We start from the raw sequence: 11,184 nt of genomic DNA, 5'->3' as shown, positions 1-11,184 counted from the left end.
TTTATTTGTAAAGAAAACGACATAATTTGGTTGAGAATATCATTACGTTAGACGAATAAGTTTTTTTGTCGCTGAATAATTGCGAGCAAAATTAAATTTTATAATTGTTTTGACTGATGTTTAAAGTTATACTCATAAAGGTGGCCAGAATCTAACCAAATTATCTAATTTTTAGAATATGCATTGAAATAAATAAATTTTTGGAATATGTGGCACACCTTCTAATTTTATTACTGCGACTCTATTCGAATAAACGCGTAGATTGACAACTCGTACATCGATAATAATAAGATGGGAAAAAATCGATATGAGGTAGTATTATACCAAGGGGTATTTAATGATAAATATCGTAATAATTAATGATGGACTATGATTAGAATGCATTTATGGTCAAAGAGGCAGATTCTGAGATTTTTTATTTCCCAAATGATAAAAACCAGTATGTTTGATTAATGGTTCATCTAAGGGTAAATTAAAAAAAATACTTAAGAGAGTTAATTTATAGAGATTATGTTATACTTGCAAATCAAAGTATATGATTTAGGCATTAGTACTAAAATTTGAAATACGAGTACTATTTATATCATATTTATTTATCATTATCAAGACACGGTAATTTAAAAAGGGTAGAATTAAAACAACGGTGTCGGTGGTGTCCTATGCACCCCACATGACTTGTTAGAGCACCCGCAACGCTGTGCCGTTGCGGTGCCTATGCCGTTCCGGCGGAACGGTTCCGCTGCGGCACGCGTTGCAGGCTCCGTTCCGTCGCCATTCCGTGCCCATGCCGTTCCTATGCCGTGTCGTGTTCCGTTCCAGAGGAACGCGAAACGAAACGTTCCGCCACGCGCCGAGGCGACGTGGCGGCCTCCCATTCGACGCGTGAAGCCCACTCGCTGCCCCGCGAGTGGGCTTCGTCCCGGTGATGCAATAATTCATTTTTTTTTTAAATTCGAATTTAATAAAAAAATTTTTGCAACGGTAATGTGACCGTTTTTTATATCCGTTTTGTATTATTTTTATTTTTATTTTATTTATTTACTCTATAAATACTCCTATTTCATACTCATTTCAATCACAAACACACATCTATTCCTCTCTATTTCCACCCCAATTTTCATCTCAAATCAACTATGCTTTCCTTCTCCCAAATTTAATCAAACTAATGGATCCTTTTGAACAAATGCGTCAAATATTGCAACAATCACTTGAAGAAGATCGACGATGGGAGGCGGAACAAGCTGCGCCGCCCCAACGACGCTCCCGTACGTACATCTATCGTAACCGGGAGGAAGCCACCGCAAGGTTAGTACGCGACTACTTCTGCGATAACCCGGTTTGGGGAGATACGTACTTCCGTCGCCGTTTCCGCATTGGGAAACCGTTATTTCTCCACATCGCGAATACTTTGGCAGCCCGGGAAGAGTTCTTCCAGGAAGGGTTCGACGCGGTCGGCCGTCCCAGCCACACGACGCTGCAGAAATGTACTGCAGCAATCCGCCAGCTTGCGACTGGACAAACGACCGACATGTTCGACGAATACCTCCACATCGGAGACAGCACTGGGCGAATGTGCTTGCTCAAATTCTGCAAAGGTGTCCGGGCAGCCTTCACCGACGAATTTCTCCGGAGGCCAAGCACGGCCGATTGTCAGTTCCTGCTCGACCTTCACGAAACAGTGCACGGATTCCCCGGGATGCTTGGCAGCGTCGATTGCATGCACTGGCAATGGAAGAATTGCCCGGTGGCGTGGAAGGGGTCCTACACGAGCGGCCACAAAGGCACCCACCCAACCGTTATACTCGAGGCCGTTGCCGACTACCGCCTTTGGATCTGGCACGCGTACTTCGGGGTTCCCGGGTCGAACAACGACGTAAACGTGCTCCACCAGTCCGACCTCTTGACCGAAATTTTGGATGGTAAAGCGCCGGCCATCAACTTCGTCGCCAACAACCGGCTTTATAAAATGGGGTACTATCTCGCCGATGGCATCTACCCGAAGTGGCCTACCTTCGTGAAGACGTGCAGTGGGTCTGCTAACCCAAAGCAGGCTCTTTTTGCGCAGAAGCAGGAGGCTGCTCACAAGGATGTGGAGAGGGCGTTCGAGGTTCTCCAAGCGCGCTTCAACATCATCAAAGCCCCGGCTCGTACGTGGTTCATGGAGAACATGGTCGACATCATGTATACGTGCATAATTTTGCACAACATGATTGTCCAAGACGAAGGACCCGAGGCGGGAAATTGGTTCGACCCCGAATCCCCCGGAAGCTCAACCGCGAGTAGTCCGCCTCGAAGTGGAGCGCATCCGTCTATACAAGAACGGTTATCTATTCGTGCAAGGACACGCGACTCTAGCGCCCACACCCAACTCCAACAGGATCTAATTGATCACATTTGGGCAAATTTTGGCGGATGAAATTATTAAAAATGTGTACTTTTATTTTTTTTGGATTTGAACTGTGTGTTTTTTTATTTTTTTAAGTTTAAGTTGTAATTTTTTTTAATGTTGTGTGTTTTTTTAATAAAGTGTGTTTGTTTTTTTATTAAAGTGTGTTTATTTAAATTGAATTGGGTTGGAAATAAAAAAAATGAAATTGAATGAATAGTAATTTAATGAACGGTTAAGGAACGAAGGGTTGCAGGTTCCATTCCTTAGTTAAGGAATGGAGTAAAAAAGTACAGTGAGGCCCTCAAATAGTGGTTTAAGGAACGGTATAAGAACAGCGTTGTGGATGGCCTTATCCTCATGATAAAATACTAATGTGTTAATTATATAATTAAATGCAATTCATAATAAACTTTGTCTTACATTTATAATTTTGCATAAGAACAGCCGTAGATTTTCAGCATAAACTAGCATGTAGTATATATATTTCCATCCAATATTTTATTTGCATAGATTTTTACTAGTACTATAATTTTCATAGTGTGGTATTCAAACATCGATTTTATAGTTACTATCCAAAAAATAATTATTTATTTGGTAATAAATGGTAATGCATTGAAGATTATTTGTATATCTCAAAAATCAAAATTATACATTTAGAAAACATTCGGTCAATCATGAAAATGTAGGTCAAAACCGACCCTTTTCAAATCTATCTCACTTGTAACATTTGAATTAGTTTTACTCAATTTTTCAACTCAATTTACCAATTTGGTTTCGATCTTAATATTTTAATATACAAGTTGTGAAAAATGGCACTCCATAAGATTGATACAATTGATAAAATTCATAAATTTCATAGTTTGGAATATAAATAATAAAATCATTGAAGACCGGATATACAGATACAAGTTGCAACTATATTATTATAAAACATGCGAGGAGTAGTAATTATTTTATTCACAATTCAATATCACATTTGAGCTGTTATTATAATAATCATCTTCTTTTCTGACCTAACAGTAGACTACTGTCTGAATAAAGGAAATAAGAAAGATATTTATATAACTGCAACTTAAATTATTAGATGGTAAATTTGAAAAGAACAATGAGAATCTAAATTTGACCTTTGTTTTTTAATTTAAAGTAAGTGTTCATCCTTGTCGAGTGGTGTTTTAATTATCCAGCTTCGTGTTTAATTTTTAGAGATATTACATTTTAAACTAATAAAGAACAATTTGAATTTCCTGATTCCGAAAAGTTTTTATTTTAAATTTATAGGATTTTAGTAATTTAATCTAATGCAATTTTGTATTTATCCTAAAAAAGCAATTTGGCAATTTTGTTAGTGTCTTTAGTTATAGTATTATGTAATTTTAATATTCATCTATAACCAAAAAGACATAAAGCAACATTTGTAACAATCTTTAAAACGGTACAAATTCAGGCGAAAGTAATGGTGAAGCAATTGCCATAAATGCCAAAAGTGAAAATACACTCAGTAAGAAGAAAACAGTCATTCTTTTAATAATAAAGAAAGTAAGAAAAAGAAAAAGATGGTATACCTGTTTTCTTAATGCAAAACCAAAATTTCATTAACCCATAGAATCCTAAATAGTTTTTTTAATACAGAAAATACAGGAATACCCAAATGAATATGTTTCGCATTATAAACAGTAAGTAGGGAATTTCAAACATACCAAACTGCACCACTGAATCAGAAGTCAAGTGATCCACATTGCTTGCTCTGCAAACTGTGTTCCATCAGTTTCTCTCGAATCCTTGTTCCGCTCGGCATCCAAGCCTCGGGCCCGACCAATACCTTGCTTAGGCAAACCTCGATTAAGTCCATCGAGTAGAACGCAAGCTTTACACCATTTCTGCATTTATAAGACGTGTACGAAACTTTGAACGCTCGCAATCTTCTGTAGGGTGACATGTTACGGGTTGAAGATGATGGGCTTAACTGCAGTTATTAGCGCCTCAAGTAGAGACCATCGAAAAGCAAATGTAGAATATGCCAAAGAAAGGTAAGTGTTGAGGGTTATATACATCGTACTTTTTAATTTAAAGTATAGCATGCCTAGGATTAAAGTAAATTCAATGCAGAATAGTCGAGTAAAATGATCAAATACGACCACAACTAGATAAATAGGAGTAATATAATTCCTCTGTCTCGTTCAAAGCGACACACTTTCTTTTGTAGGAAGTCTCACTCAAAACGGCACTTTTTTAAAAATAAAATCATGACTCCCTACTTTAATCTCTATCCACTTAACATGGCAAACAAAATTGTAGGAGTACAAAATATTGTGCAAAAATGGAAATGCTTCGCGTTGAATGGGACGAAGGGAGTAGAATTTGTTTGAGATATGTGCTCTTCTAAAGATTAAACCGAAGGCAAAGCAAGTTACACTCTTACCTGGCTGGAGATGTAACCACACCTTTCACAATTTCCCTGCTCTGGCATTTTTGTATGGGTTGCTATTCTAAAATCTTCACCAGATTTTATGATGTCGAGTATAGCTCTTGGCCTAAAATGACAACCATGGAAAGCAATGTTACACCAAAAAAAAATATTGTGCCAAAGACAACATCAATATCAGAACAGATTGTAGGTAGGACCTGATCCTCTCTAAATCTTTAATGAATTCCCGAGTAAAGCCACGATAAGCATTGGGAGAGTATATGCCTGCAATTCAAATTATAACGTAATGATGATCAAAGCACGTATAAGGGAAGACAAGTGGGCTTAAAGGAAAGTCAATAGGTACTAAGAGAGTATCAATGACCAAACAAGAAACCAGTAAATATGCGAGGAAATGTGCAATGAATACGTACACTCAGTTGAGAAGTAATCCAACCGTTTGAAGTATGCATACGTAAAAAAGTATGTTAAGGGGACACGATTGCTAATAAAACGGCTGCTACAAGCATACAATCAGCAATGAAAAGAAAGCATAAAACTTTCTAATTCAGAAAGGATATATCACAATTTCCTTCTCATAGGTGTACTTAAAAGGCTTGCATCTTGGAATAGGCCCATCTTCACCCGTAATAATAGAAGTACATCTACTCAGCCTGCCATTTTAACAAGGAGTTTCCACTGATCAAGCTGACAAAGAAAATGAAGGAGCACAAAAGTGCCAACTTTAGTCTTACTTTCAATCTCTTAGCATATATTACCTTGCAATGTCGCCTCTCAATATGTTTAGTAGAACTGTCTCAGCAATGTCATCTGCATTATGCCCTGTAACTATCTTGTCCACTTTTAAAAGAGAAGCACCCCGGTCGAGAGCCTTAAACAGAAGCAGGATCACCATTGTTAGATTTGGATAACTAAGTAACCTATGTGAGGATTTTAATCGTAGAAGTTGCTTAATCGAAACTAAAGTTATGTTCTTTTCAGTCTTCTAGTTTCATCATTCTTGTTACCTGGCGACGAAAAACACCACAAAAGGTGCAGTTGTTCTTGAGACCTATCAGCTTCACAATCTCATCCATCGTCCACCCATATAAGTCTTTATACGAGATAACTTTAAGAGGAATTCCATACTGAAAGCATATAAAACGCATCAATCAATTAGACATTACAGAATTATTGAAAATGTGAGAGGAAAACCAGTTCATCTAGCTGACTCTCCTTAACCTCATAAGCCTATAGCTTAAATTTCGAACAGACACATTGCAAAGCTAAACCCCTAAACCCTAAATCCTTAAATCGGCATAGAAAACGAAAACAAAACTTAACACCAGAAATGAAAGAGAATAAATCCTGCAAGCAAAGCAATTGGTGATACACCACACCTGAATTTCATTTCTTTTAACAGTTTCAAGTGAATCATCTCTGTATCCAGTAATGCCTTCATCAACCGAAAGCAAGAAAAGATCGAGCCCGTAATCGTGTGTGCGATTCAATTCGGACATCACATATGCAAGCACAGTTGAATCTGCCGAAACACAATCCAATTACTACCAACCGAATGCAATCTAAATTAGGGCAAAAATAGAAGAGGAGAGCAAATTTTCTGCACCTTTTCCTCCAGAAGCTCCAATAGCGACGCGCTCGCCGCGCTTGAAGAGGTGATTATCCACAATCACTCTGTGAATTTCGTCTTCTAGAACTGCGTAGAAACAGTCTTTGCATATCTATTGCAGAGAGGAAGAAGGGCATGTTAATTCAGTAATGGTTTGAGAATTAAATTGAGGATTATTGCAAGAGAGTTTACTTGTTCGAGGGTTTTAGGGCGCTTGAGGGCGGCTCGCTTGGCGTTGCAGATGGTACAAAGCTTACCGCCTCTAGGCTTCGCCGCCGTCTCGGCCGCTGCTTCCGACGCCATATAAGCACAAGTGATGCGGCGGCTTTTAAGCCTTCAAAATTATTTATGCATTATTTTCTTCTTTAATTATTTTCGTGGGAAAATACTAGAGCATCCACGATAGGGAGGACTTCCTACGGAGTAGCATTAGGACTTCCCAACAAACAAATTCACATCTTATATACGGAATTAAAATTTTGGCACGAATGAATACGGAGAAAATGCGAACATCTTATATACGGAATTAAAATTACATAAACAAAAACGCGAAACTGACAAACTAAATTCAAGTAGCAAGTGAATCAAAAAACTGGAAATAACAGCGAGAATCAGCTAGGGTTTTGTTGGTGAAAACAGGAGGAACGGATCCGCAAAATACACATAATACACACATGTAATACCTTGACGAAGTGTACGTGTACGTATTTATGTACGGAAGGATGAGATGGTAAAGGGATAATCCTTCTTCTCCGGCTTCGTTTCTTCTTTGCTTAGCTCACGACCATTTTGCTGCGTGCTCCGTAGCTATTTATAGTCCGAGCCCAAAAGCTGTGCCCTAGCTCATTTTAATTGGTCAAACCGGTTTTTGGGAGCTGCTTTTCTTTTTCTTGATCTTTTTATTTTTATTTACTCTTAATTAATCCAATGTGTCCTTTAATTTTAATATTCAGTTTAAAAAATTTATAAATTTTAATAATTTTATCAAATTTTTGAAATATTCTGATTTCTCACTCATAATACTACATTATTTTTTTGGTTTCAAATTGATGACATGGTTGTGTTATTTGTTAAATATATTAAGAAAATTATTAAATTTACATGTGATATTTTTGTGAAATTTTTGGAATGCCACACAAGATAAATTCGTATTTTACGGTGGATTTTTAAAACTGGATCACAAACACCAAAAATCATTATTTTCCTGATAATTTTCCATATTTTATAGTAAGTAGTATAATGTGATTGATATATGGTTCATATATTTTTTTTACTACCACAATAATTTGCGTTCATATTGATATTTAGATTTTTTAAATTTCTTGTTGTAAAAGAAAAGAACAATTTTTTCTGACCAAAATCTGGCAAATATGAGAATTAATTGCAATTTAAGGTAGGGTAATTTATTAGACATGATTATGAATTGTAGTCTAATTTTGTATGGTTCAAATAATTTGCAATAATATTGACTGAGTATGAAAGAAATAAAATAATACAAAATCTACATTTTACATTAGAATCTGTGCTGGGCTCTTAATGGACTTATTGGCATGTAGAATCTGGGCTGGGCTCTTGAATCTACTTCATACTATAATGGTTTCTCTATGTATCAACGATGAAGCTACAAATGGTTTTGATTTTGAAAAATGAAGTTGCCCCATAAGACAATATAGATGTAGCCCAATAACACTCGGTCCCATGAACCTAGTTCATTAAGCGTTCGATTAGTAGTTATATTTTGTTGCGATAATACCCCTTCCATTTGGATTTGGTGTTACTAGTTCGTTTTTCTAGGGCTGGCAATTTTCGACACGACACGATAATTCGATACGAATCCGCACGAAATTATTGGGTTGGGGTCAAGTCTTATTGGATCCGTGTCCTTATCGGGTTGACCCATTAAGAACCCGATAATTTCGGGTTGGGTTCGGGTCGGATGCGGGTCGGATACGGGTAACCCATTAAGAAATAATATTATTATTTTTATTATTATTTAAAAAAATATATATTACTTTAATTTTTTATTTTCTTATAAATTAGGTTTAAATAGTATAAAATGAATTTTAATTATGTAAATTAGGTTAAAAATTAAGGTTTAATCGTGTAATATTAGGTTTTAATCGTGTAATATCAGGTTCGGGTTGTTATCGTGTCGTGTCAACCCATATTATATCGTGTCGATAACGGGTTCGTGTCGGGTGCGGGTCGTGTTCGGATTTGAAGGTAGCAGGTCGGGTTCGTGTTCGGATTTATAGTTTCCTTAACAGGTCGGGTTCAGGTTAAACCTTATTGGGTTGGGTCATTATCAGGTTGACCCGATAACGACCCAATCCGCACGATTTGCCAGCCCTACGTTTTTCCATTTTGGCATGTCGAGTTTCATTTCACTTTCCACTAACTCATCTCATTAACATTTCATTACAAAATTAATATACTTACTCGCAGTCTTTTACTATTTTATTCAATTCACATTCCTCAAAACATTTGTCATAAAGAAATGAGACTTTTCATTGTATAATTTATTCTGACGAAACTTATTTTTGATATGCAAGATAAATATCTAGCCTATCTATGCTAGTCTTTTAGCCCACCCGTTTCCATATTTAGTTGGATTAAAATTAACCTACCAAATTGGTGAGCATCCTTAATTTTATACTCCCTTTGTCCCAAAAAATAAACTAGTTTTTCAGCTTGGACCGTCCCCAAAAATTCGACAAAGTTTAAATTAAGAAAGTTTTGAACTAGTAATAACATGAACCTTTCAATCCACTAATCCTACTTCCACTACTTCCCCCCTCTCTTTTACTTTTTTTTTTCCATCTCTTTTATTTTTTCCTACATCATTCTTATTTTACTAATTACATATTAAAAACTGTGTCATGTACAATTTTGTCAATTTTAGAGAGATGGAGGGAGTACTTTTATAGCCCACTCTTCTGTCAATTTTAGAGAGATGGAGAGAATACTTTTATAGCCCACTCTTCTTTTTATGAATGCTAATCGAGTCAAGCCATCAGTTTTTAATCAGTACCACTCAAATTATGGGCTAATCAAACTGACAAATTCAAAAGTTAAATTTTGTGCGCCTTTTTATGCATGCTAATCGGGGTGAGCCTATCAACTTTCACAATTGCTCTACTTAAATTACATACTCCCTCCGTCCCGCACTACTAGCACGTTTCATTTTCGGCACGGAGATTAAGGAATGAGTGTATAGCAAAGTCAAATATTACGGCTGTAGGTGAAAATTTTTACTAAAAATGAAAATAGTGCAAATAACTTGGGACGCCCAGAAATGAAATAAGTGCAAGTAGTCCGGGACGGAGGAGTACATTGAACTATAATTTTGAATTAAAATCTTCTAATTTTATAAGCTATCCAGGTTAATCCACAAATTTCGAACCGAATTCACATTCCTAAACTGCGAAGTGATATGCAACTGCTAAGAAAGTAAGACATAATGCATCATTTTAATTTTTGCACTCCTAATTACTATTTTAACGAACAATATCATTCGCAACTACCATATTCGCACGAGTGACAAATTCATTTAAATTTATCATTTGTTAAAATTGAAAAATTAGATAGGTTTTTCTCACTTTTATTAGCCTATATAAATGGCTTTTATTGTATTTTGCATTTATCACTTAGTAAAAATGTAGCCCATTAATCAAACTAGTATTATCACCCGTGCTATGCACGAGTCATATGATTTTTAGTTAATGGATACAAATTTTAAACAATTCAATAGAAATAAGAATTATTATTATTATTATTATTATTATTATTATTATTATTATTATTATTATGTACATTTTACATAAAAAGAAATAATAATATATTTTCTCAGTCTCACTATAACGGGAGCATTATCAGTTGGGCATGAGATTAAATACATATTTATTTTGTATTTTGTGAGTTGAGTAGATAAAAGAGGGGATAAAGGGGTGATAATGATGTTTCCATTTTAGTAAATGTGTTAATTAGATTGAGACATTAAAAAAAAAGAAAATATGTCGCTTAGAGTGGAAAAGATGGTGTATATAGTAACACGTTATTAGATATACCAATCCCGCTGTCCCATAAAAAAAGTCTTCTTTGTCCATTTTGGTGCGTCCTATAAAAATAGTCATTTCTACTTTTGGCAAGTATGTTATCTTTTATAGAATGAGTCTTATTCTTCATTAACAATATTTCCTCACTTTTTCTTTTTACATCTCTTCTACTTTTCCAAACCCACATTAAAACGTGTGTAGTTCTCAAAGTCCCTATTTTGATGAGATAATATTAGTATATTAATTTATGTTAAATTATTAATATATTTAAAATATTTGATATTTTCAATTATAGTATAAATTGACAGATTCCCGGTTTAAAGGGAGTTAGAATGATAAAGTTTATTAGCATGTAAATTAAAAGAATGGTAGGAGCTACTCAAAACTAAATTTATGTTACAGTAAACACAGCTAAGGATCCATGGTCAACCACTTAATGCATATTAGATATTTTATGTATATAAAATGCTTTTTACCATCAAAAGTAGATCTTTTAGATAAATTACCTGCAATTATAAATTTGCATAGCTTCCCATTATACTCCAATTTCCAATAATTTATAGTACTAAATATTTTTAGAAAATATTATGAAATAATTCCAATCTAACTATTTATATTAAACTCAAACAAAAAAAATATTACTGTCCGTGATTGGCCTTGAGTATATAACTAAAAAAATCAACAATGAAATATGAATCATTGCCCA

The 11,184-nt window shown here is 35.3% G+C and overlaps 1 pseudogene; it reads right to left on the bottom strand.

Moving 5' to 3' along the window:
* Nucleotides 1-3,954: 3,954 nt before the first annotated feature.
* Nucleotides 3,955-7,257, bottom strand: LOC121787714 (annotated as a pseudogene).
* Nucleotides 7,258-11,184: the final 3,927 nt, after the last annotated feature.

This window comes from Salvia splendens, chromosome 22 (assembly GCF_004379255.2).
Source record: "Salvia splendens isolate huo1 chromosome 22, SspV2, whole genome shotgun sequence".
In the NCBI taxonomy this organism is placed as follows: Eukaryota; Viridiplantae; Streptophyta; class Magnoliopsida; order Lamiales; family Lamiaceae; genus Salvia; species Salvia splendens.
Note: the sequence above shows the minus strand (reverse complement) of the source record. Positions and strands in the feature narration are given on the sequence as shown.